Raw genomic sequence first — 10,754 nt, forward strand, 5'->3', positions numbered from 1 at the left:
AGGAGTTCCAGAAAAACATCTATTTCTTCTTTATTGACTATGCCAAAGCCTTTGACTGTGTGGATCACAATAAACTGGAAAATTCTGAAAGAGATAGGAATACCAGACCACCTGACCTGCCTCTTGAGAAACCTATATGCAGGTCAGGAAGTAACAGTTAGAACTGGACATGGAACAACAGACTGGTTCCAAATAGGAAAAGGAGTACATCAAGGCTGTATATTGTCACCCTGCTAATTGAACTTATATGCAGACTACATCATGAGAAATGCTGGGCTGGAAGAAGCACAAGCTGAAATCAAGATTGCCAGGAGAAATATCAATAACCTCAGATATGCAGATGACACTACCCTTATGGCAGAAAGTGAAGAGGAACTAAAGAGCCTCTTGATGAAAGAGAAGAGTGAAAAAGTTGGCTTAAAGCTCAACATTCAGAAAACAAAGATCATGGCATCTGGTCCCATCACTTCATGGGAAATAGATGGGGAAACAGTGGAAACAGTGTCAGATTTTATTTTGAGGGGGCTCCAAAATCACTGCAGATGGTGATTGCAGCCATGAAATTAAAAGACACTTACTCCTTGGAAGGAAAGTTATGACCAACCTAGATAGCATATTCAAAAGCAGAGACATTGCTTTGTCAACAAAGGTCCGTCTAGTCAAGGCTATTATTTTCGCAGTGGTCATATATGGATGTAAGAGTTGGACTGTGAAGAAAGCTGAGCGCTGAAGAATTGATGCTTTTGAACTGTGGTGTTGGAGAAGACTCTTGAGAGTCCCTTGGACTGCAAGGAGATCCAACCAGTCCATTCTGAAGGAGATCAGCCCTGGGATTTCTTTGGAAGGAATGATGCTAAGGCTGAAACTCCAGTACTTTGGCCACCTCATGCGAAGAGTTGACTCATTGGAAAAGACTCTGATGCTGGGAGGGATTGGGGGCAGGAGGAGAAGGGGACAACAGAGGATGAGATGGCTGGATGGCATCACCGACTCAATGGACAAAATTTTTAATGAACTCCGGGAGTTGGTGATGGACAGGGAGGCCTGGGGTGCTGCAATTCATGGGGTCGCAAAGAGTCAGACACGACTGAGTGACTGAACTGAACTGAACTGAAACAACTTAAAATAAAAATATTTTAAAGATGATAATAGTAAAAATATATCTAGGAATTTCTCTGGAGCTGTTGAGGGCAGTGTGGGGTCAGTTCAGTTTCAGATAGTTCGTTTTTCCAGCTTACACTTCTTCCCAAGGTCTGTAGGCCCCTTCCAGTGCTTAATCAATGCTAACTACAGGGTTTTCATTTGTTGCACCTGTCACTTCCAGAGCAGTTCCCTCCTCTTTGTTTATTTTGGCTTCCTGTGTTTGCAAGTCTCTTCAGTGCCTAATTTCCACCCTGACACAAGGGGGCGAAGGTGGTCACTTATTTAGGCTTGCTTGTTCAATTGTGCTGTGGGGAGGGAGGAACACTGCAAACAAGTATCACTGGCATGTGTGGGGAGTGCATGCAGTGTATGGACCACACTGGCTTTGCCCCAGCTCACGGTGCCTGTGCTTTCCTTGTCTACACTGCTCAGGCTCCAGGTTGCTCTGAAGGGGAACTGTCCAAAGTGGCCCCTGTGTTGCATGCACTTCCCAGGTCTAAGCTGCTCAGGCTCAGGTTCTCAGACATTTCACAAAGGCACAGACTTGGTTGGGCCTGCATTTTGTGCCCTTCCCAGGTCCAAGGAGCTCAGGTGACCAGGTGCTTGGCTAGTGCACTATCCCAGTGTGTGGTGCATCTTATCACCTCCCAGCTGCTCGGTTTCCTGGTTGCACTGCAAGAGCGCTGTTTCAGGTGTGTCTCCTCTGGCGGGCTAATCTCAGGCTGTGACCCTCCTGGCAGATGTCAACCATCCAGGATCCCAGGAAGACATGGTTAGCAACTGGGAACCTGCTCACAGTTTGGTAAAGGATGTCATCTCTGGGGCCGAGATTGCCTCTCTCCTTCCGGCTCTGGCTGTCACCTGCCTATCTCTCTGCCTCAGGTGGGAGAATGGCCAGGCCACAGCTGGCTAGCTCTCCTTTGGTATTCTCTCAATCCTTTGTTCTGTGAGCTGGCCAGGCTGTGCCTTAGGTTAGAGCTTTTTGTGGGAAAGTTCTCTGTCTCTCTCCTTTTTTTCTCTCTCTCTCTGGCTATCCCACAGTTTGGGTTGCTATCTTATGTTAACTCCCTCAGATTGTCCTCAGGACATTCAGGTCTGGTCCTTACCCTAAGCATGCGACCCACACCTCCGCCACTCACTGGTGGCAGACGCGAGAGTCTGGGCTATTTCTCTGCTGGGAATTGTGATTAAGGCACATATTCTGTGGGGTTTCCCCCCCTCCCATTTATTTTGCATTCTGAGATTCCAAAACTCCCCACAGACCTGCTGGTGAGAGGATTTCCTGGTGTTTGGAAACTTCTACTCCTTCACGACTCCCTCTCCAGGACAGGTCTCCACCCCTGATTCTTTTGACTCTCTTTTTGTCTTTTATATTTTGTCCTACCTCCTTTTGAAGAGAATGGGCTGCCTTTCTGAGTGCATAGTGTCCTCCGCCTGTGTTCAGAAGTTGCTTTGTGGAAGTTGCTCAACATTCAAATGATCTTTTGATGAATTTGTGGGGGAGAAAGTGGTCATCCCTTCCTATTCCTCCGCCATCTTAGGACCACTTTGTATTATGTTGTCTTAATGACTTCATAGTATAGTCTGAAATCAGGTAAGTTGATTCCTCCAGCTCAATTCTTCTTTCTCAAGACTACTTTGACTATTTGGGATCTTTTGTATTTCCATACAAATTGTGAATTTTTTTTTTGTTCTAGCTCTGTGAAAATTGCTATTGGCAGTTTGATAGGGATTGCATTGAATCTGTAGATTGCCTTTGGTAGAATAGCCATTTTCAAAATATTGATTCTTCCTACCCAGGAACATGGAATATCTCTCCATCTGTTTGTGTCATCTTTGATTTCTTTAACCAATATCTTATAGTTTTCTGTACACAGGTCTTCTCCCTAGGTAGCTTTATTCCTAGGTATTTTATTCTTCTTGTTGTAATGGTGAATAGGATTGATTCCTTAATTTCTCTTGCTGATTTTTCATTGTTAGCATATAAGAATGCAAGTGATTTCTGTGTATTACCATTGTATTCTGTGACTTTACTATATTTACTGATTAGTTCTAGTAATTTTCTGATAGTATCTTTAGGTTTTCTATGTACAGAGTAGGCATCCTTGTCTTGTTCCTGTTACTAGAGGTAATGCTTTCAGTTTCTCCACATTGAGAATGTTTGCTGTGGGTGTGTGTATACGGCCTTTAGTCTCTGGTCTTACATTTAGCTCTTCAATCCATTTTGAGTTTATTTTTGTGTATGGCATTAGAAAGTGTTCTAAAATTTGAACAGACCAATCAAAAGCATGGAAATCAAAAGTATAATAAAAAAAAACCTTCCAACAAACAAAAGCCCAGGACCAGATGGCTTCACAGGTGAATTCTACCAAAAATTTAGATAAGAGCTAACACCTATCATATTAAAACTCTTCCAGAATATTGCAGAGGAAGGAAAACTCCCAAACTCATTCTACAAGTCCACTATCACTCTGGTACCAAAACTAGACAAAACGCCACAAAAAGAGACTATAGGCTAATATCACTGATGAACATAGATGAAAAAATCCTCAACAAAATTATAGCAAACAGAATCCAACAACATATTTAAAAGATCATACATCATGATCAATGAAGTGAAGTGAAAGTCACTTAATCATGTCTGACTCTTTGCCACCACATGGACTATTCATCCATAGAATTCTCCAGGCCAGAATACTAGAGTGGGTAGCTGTTCCCTTCTCCAGGGGGTCTTCCCAACCCAGGGATCAAACCCACGTCTCCCACATTGCAGGCAGATTCTTTACCAGCTGAGTCACCAGGGAAGCCCACATCATGATCAAGTGGGCGTTATACCAGACATGCAAGGATTCTTCAGTATCCTCAAGCCAATCAATGTGATATACCATATTAACAAATTGAAAGATAAAAACCATATGATTAGATGCATAAAAAGCCTTAGACAAAATTCAGCACCCATTTATGATTTAAAAAAAAACTCTCCAGAAAGTAGGCATAGAAAGACCATATCTCAACATAATAAGAGCCATATATGATAAACCCACAGCAAACATTATCCTTAATAGTGAAAACTTGAAAGCATTTACTCTAAAATCAGGAACAAGACAAGGGTTCCCATTCTCACCACTACTATTCAACATCGTTTTGGAAGTCCTAGCCACAGTAATCAGAGAAGAAAAAGAGATAAAAAGAATCCAGACTGGAAAGAAGAAGTAAAACTCTCTCTGTTTGCAGATGACATGAAACTGTACATATAAAGCCCTAAAGATGCCACCAGAAAATTACTGAGCTAATCAAGGAATATAATAAAGTTGCAGGATATAAAATTAATACACAGAAAACTCTTGCATTCCTATACACTAACAATTAAAAAAAAACTAGAAAAATTAAGGAAATAATCCCATTCAATGACATTTACTAGGATAAGAGATTTGCAGTGGTAGCCTTAGACTAGGATTTTCCTTCCATTGAAAACAATAGTAATGTTTGGTCTCGGTGATAGCTTTATTGCTCATATCATTAAATGGATGGGGAATGAAAGGAAATTTTATTTCTCAGGCTTTTCAATGGCACTGCATTTTTCATATAAGCTGTTACCATTTGATATCATGTATTTAAGCTTGCAGCATTCTTCCTGTGCATTTCTGAATCATGTGTGTACCTGTGGTTTGGGAGTTCAAACAGGTTATCTTCTTTAATATTTGTTTGTTTGTTTTGTGTTACAGAGAATATGATGGCCAAAAAGTAAAAATTCTTAATTCTTCCTGTCAAACACCTGGTCTTTCAACTTTGGAGACAGTAGTGATAGAAAAAAAGAAAAAAACAGTCATACAAACTGTGCGATTGAGGGGAAAAAAAAGATTGATGCTAACTGACCCATGCCTACTCCATAAGTTTGAGGCCAATGGTGCTGTAACTTTTCCCCCTTAACACTAAAATTCCACTACCAGTGTCTGACCTTAGAATCCTGTCCATACTAAAGGAATCAGCCATGTAAATGAGGGGCATGTGTGAGTGTCTCTGTGTGCTTTCTCCTTTTCACAGGATAGTTTTCCTTTTCAACTCTTAGTTCTGTGACTTCAAGTACAACTACTGTCTATTTCTTTTAATGATGCCTCAACCATTGTTTGTAAGCTGCACCAAACTTTGCAGTTTCAATGACAGTAACTGGCTTCCTAGTCTCCATGAAGGGGTCTATGTAACATAAAGTGGAGGGTTGACCAAACCAGTTTAACAACTCTTGTTACTTTAGACATCAGTCCAGGTTCAGTTCAGTCCCTCAGTCGTGTCTGACTCTTTGCAACCCCATGGACTGCAGCACACCAGGCTTCCGTATCCATCACCAACTCGTGGAGCTTACTCAAACTCATGTTCATCGAGTTGCTGATGCCATAAAACCATCTCATCCCCTGTCATCCCCTTCTCCTCCCGCCTTCAATCTTTTCCACCACCAGGGTCTTTTCCAACGAGTCAGCTTTTCGTATCAGGTAACCAAAGTATTGGAGTTTCAGCTTCACCATCAGTCCTTCCAATGAATATTCAAGACTGATTTCCTTTAGGATGGACTGGTTGGGTCTCCTTGCAGTCCAAGGGACTCTCAAGAGTCTTCTCCAACACTACAGTTCAAAAGCTTCAATCCTTTGGCACTCAGCTTTCTTTATAGTCCAACTCTCACATCCATACATGACTACTGGAAAAATCATAGCTTTGACTAGATGGACCTTTGTTGGCAAAGTACTGTCTCTGCTTTTTAATATGCTATAGATAGCATAATTGGTCATAATTTTTCTTCCAAAGAGCAAGCGTCTTTTAATTTCATGGCTGCAGTCACCATCTGCAGTGATTTTGGAGCCCCAAAAAATAAAGTCTGACACTGTTTCCACTGTTTTTCCATCTATTTGCCATGAAGTGATGGGACCAGATGCCATGAGCTTCGTTTTCTGAATGTTGAGCTTTAAGCCAACTTTTTCACTCTCCACTTTCACTTTCATCAAGAGGCTCTTTAGTTCTTCTTCACTTTCTTCCATAAGGATGGTGTTATCTGCATATCTGAGGTTATTGATATTTCTCCCAGAAATCTTTATTCCAGCTTGTGCTTCTTCCAGCTCAGCATTTCTCATGATGTACTCTGCATATAAGTTAAATAAGCAGGTGACAATATACAGCCTTGATATACTCCTTTTCCTATTTGGAACCAGTCTGTTGTTCCATGTCTGGTTCTAACTGTTGCTTCCTGACCTTCATACAGATCTCAGGAGGCAGGTCAGGTGGTCTGGTATTCCCATCTCTTGAAGAATTTTCCAGAGTTTGTTTTGGTCCACACAGTCAAAGGCTTTGGCATAGTCAATAAAGCAGAAATAGATATTTTTCTGGAACTCTCTTGTTTTTTTTGATGATCCAGCAGATGTTGACAATTTGATCTCTGGTTCCTGTGCCTTTTCTAAATCCAGCGTGAACATCTAGACTTTCATGGTTCACGTACTGTTGAGGCCTGCCTTGGAGAATTTTGAGGGTTACTTTGCTAGCATGTGAGATGAGGGCAGGCCAGGTAGCTTACAGTTTATCAGTATTAACTCTAGACATAATAGATAGTATGAGATCACATAAACTACTAGTTAAATAGATAGTAAATGAGATCACATAAACTACTAGTTAAATGGCGTTTTTGTGCAAGCCAGAAAGTTGTTATGTACTTATTTATTGACCGAAGTGTGCAATGTTTTCTACTAAGTCTGAAATGCACTCTCTGGAGGATTCATGATACAGAAATTACCTGAGTATACAGGAGTTTTAGAAACATTCTTTCTAGAAATACAATGCATGGAAACAGTTATTAGAGAGATTTCACTTATATAGTCTAAATTGGATTTAATTGTCTCCCTGAGTTGAGAGTAATTTCAATAAGGCATTTGTTCTGAGAAGCAGTAGGGAAGTTCAATTCAGTGCAAGACTGAATCAAGCTATCTATACTTTGAAATAGAAAATCGAAACTTTTTTTTTTTCATGAAAACATCATGTTTTTCACTAGCCTGTTAATTGTTTAAACTGAAGATCTTTCATTTTCAAAAAATATTTGACCTGAGTGTTTAAACAACAGACTTGAACACAATCTGAATTGGACATTCCACAGATTCAACCTGCAGGTGAAGTTTCCTCATAGATTTGACATCCAACCTGAAAATTGCTTCAAAGCCCTCTTTGAAACAGCAAACATGCAACAGAACCCCAAGTTAAAACAGCTGTTCATCAACCTGTTATTTAAAATATAGACTTAGAAAAAATACAATAAAATATAGACTGAAAAGCCAACAGACTATTTTTTGTATGTGCAGTTGTTTTACAAACAACTTTAGGTTAGAATAAAGAACCCTTAGTTCATCACTTTTGAGACTGTCCTCTTTGTCATAGGCTTTTGAAGTGTGCCTCCCTTAAGATTTGATTGATGTGGGAATAAGAACCTTGGCATAGGGCATACTCCTCATATGAGGACTGAGGTGTACTCTTGTTGAGTATAGAAACAATCTGATTTAAACCACTTTCTGTTCCAATTACTCTCTTTGGAGTATTAACAGTGCTGCTGCTCCTGTCATTATCATTGCTTGAAGACTGGAAGGGTGAAAACAAAAACAGGATGAATATTATGTTATTACACTATTTTTCCTATTCATCTTGGGGGATAGCAGCATCAAACACTATATGAAGCTTTAATGGCTTCAAAACTACAGCCACTTAAAATATTTCAATCTGTGCTCACAAAACAGCAACCCATGAATTAAGTTAAGATTAACATCCACCATTTTACAGACAAGTAAACTGAGACCAACTGACTTGCCCAGTGTCTCATAGCTGGAAAGTGGAAGGGTGAGGACTCAAACACAAGCCTTCTGATTTCAAATCCCTTCACAAATCCACTGTTCTTGCTTGCAGCCCTTATTCCAATAACATGCATCAGAAAAGTAAGTTCTCACCCTCTAAGGGAAAGCATCAGTCAACACTAAAATGTAGTAAAAGTATGCTCATAAAGAATAAAATGGATTCTGGACACACACTAAAATAAAACAAATTGTTACATGCATACATTTATTTATGCATACATACATACATACACAGGAGAGTGAAAGAGCCGGCTTAAGACTAAATATTAAAAAACTAAGATCATGGCATCCAGCTCCATTACTGCATGGCAAGTAAAAGGGGAACAGGTGGAAGTAGTGACAGATTTCCTCCTCTTGGGCTCCAAAATCACTGTGGATGATGACTGCAACCATGAAATCAGAAGATGATTGCTTCTTGACAGGAAAGCGATGACAAACCTATACAGTGGGTTGAAAAGCAGAGACTGCCAACAAAGGTTCATGTAGTCAAGGCTATGGTCTTCCCAGTGGTCGTGTATGGTTGTAAGAGCTGGACCATAAAGAAAGCAGAACACCAAAGAATTGAGGCTTTCAAACTGTGGTGCTGGAGAGGACTCCTGAAAGTCCCTTGGACAGCAAAGAGATCAAACCAGTCAATCTTAAGGGAGATCAACCCTGAACATACACTGGAAGGACTGATGCTGAAGCTGAAGCTCCAGTATTTTCATCATCTGATGCTAACAGACTACTCATTGGAAAAGTCTCTGCTGCTGGGAAAGATTGAGGGCAGAAGGAGAAGAGGGCGTCAGAGGATGAGAGGGTAGACAGCATTACCGATGCAATGAATATGAACTTGGGCAAACTCTGGGAGGTGGTGAGGGACAGGGAGTCCTGGAGTGCTGCAGTCTATGGGGTTTCAAAGAATCAGACATGATTGGGTGACTGAACAACAACAACATACATGCATGCATATACACAGTCCTGTGATGACTTCATACTTATCCCCTGATAGTGGGCATACATGGTCCTCCTATATCAATGCAAGGCTACATACAGATTCTGAAAGGTTCTCAGCACACTTTGAATGAAATTTGTATGTTAATTATTGGCATTTTTAAGACTAGTATTTATTGCTGTTCAATCAATATGGATTTTATGTGGGGTGTATGTGTGGGTGTTTGCACCTAACATTCCTTTTTAAATTGAACTAATATGACTCAGGGTCATTGTCATATTGGAGAAGCTACTAGTGGATTCCTGAAAGCCCTCATTATTAAGAATTTCCTCCCTTCCAGTGTTAGGATTCTCAAAGGAAAAAGCAATGACAAGGATCTGCATCTGAACCACAGTATTTAACAATTTTGATATTGCTTTTTGTGGGGATGTGCTATCATTTTTATTTTATTTACATTTAAATATCACCAAACACTGAGCTCAAGTATATGATGGCCTTTTGTTCAGATTTTTTTAATTGTCTGATGGCTTTAAGTGTGCAATTGCACAATATATTCGACAATGAGAATCTAAGGGATGGTGTATGTAGTGGGAATTCCTAATGTACTTTCACAGTCTTGAGAAATTTCACAGAAATAGAACCTGGAAAAACAGCATATATTTAAAAAACTGTGTTAATGATTATCTTTCATGCTTTTCTTAAGAATAACCTCCTTGTTACAAATCCCAAGGCCAGACTCAGAAGAGAGTATGACTGGGATCATGAAAGCATGGACCTTGGAACATCGGGTTGGCACCAGGCACGAATGCTGCTTACCCACTTGCTAATTATTCCCAAGACTAGCCCAGAAGGGAGTGGCCTGGGGTAAACACAAGGAGATCTGGACTATGTCAGTGTAGTCCATGACATTTAGGAGTATGTGATTAACACAGTGTGTCTTGAGAAAGGTAAGATCTGAAAAAGTCTTTTAGTCTGCAATTAGGAATAAAAGCTGGACCCAGAGTGGACTCTGCACCTCAGACCAATAGAGACTGCAGATCCCCTGACCCATTGTACCAGATTTCGTGTTCTGTCTTCATTCTCGTTGCTTGCTTCCAGACTATTAAAGCAACAGTATAACTACATACCTTTATACGTTTAGTGGCACAGTATAGGGACAAGCCCTGCAATTGGAGAAAAAAAACCATTCAGGACTGAACATAGAGGTCCTTGGTTGTTAAGAGAATCTCCCCTTGACTTCAGCCTTGAGACAAACCAAAGAATCTGCCAGTACACAGAAACCACTGAATTCAAGGCAAACAGGAGCAACAGGATAGATATTAAGTAATTGGCTCTTGCCAATCAGAATTGTGGGGCAGGGGTTCTAGAGACAGAATGGTTAATGCTTTCTTCAAAAATTCCCAGTTTTCTAAACAAGTTCCTAAGATGCTTTCCTCAAATGGCAGGTATTGCATTTCTTACAAGGCAATCTTTACCACAGGTAACGTTCAGTTCAGTTCAGTTCAGTCACTCAGTCGTGTCTGACTCTTTGCGACCCCATGAATCACAGCACCCCAGGCCTCCCTGTCCATCACCATCTCCCGGAGTTCACTCAGACTCATGTCCATCAAGTCCGTGATACCATCCAACCATCTCATCCTCAGTCGTCCCCTTCTCTTCCTGCCCCCAATCCCTCCCAGCATCACAGTCTTTTCCAAAGAGTCAACTCTTTGCATGCGGTGGCCAAAGTACTGGAGCTTCAGCTTTAGCATCATTCCTTCCAAAGAAATCCCAGGGTTGATCTCCTTCAAAATGGACTAGTT

Source organism: Capra hircus, assembly GCF_001704415.2.
Source record: "Capra hircus breed San Clemente chromosome X unlocalized genomic scaffold, ASM170441v1, whole genome shotgun sequence".
Taxonomy (NCBI): Eukaryota; Metazoa; Chordata; class Mammalia; order Artiodactyla; family Bovidae; genus Capra; species Capra hircus.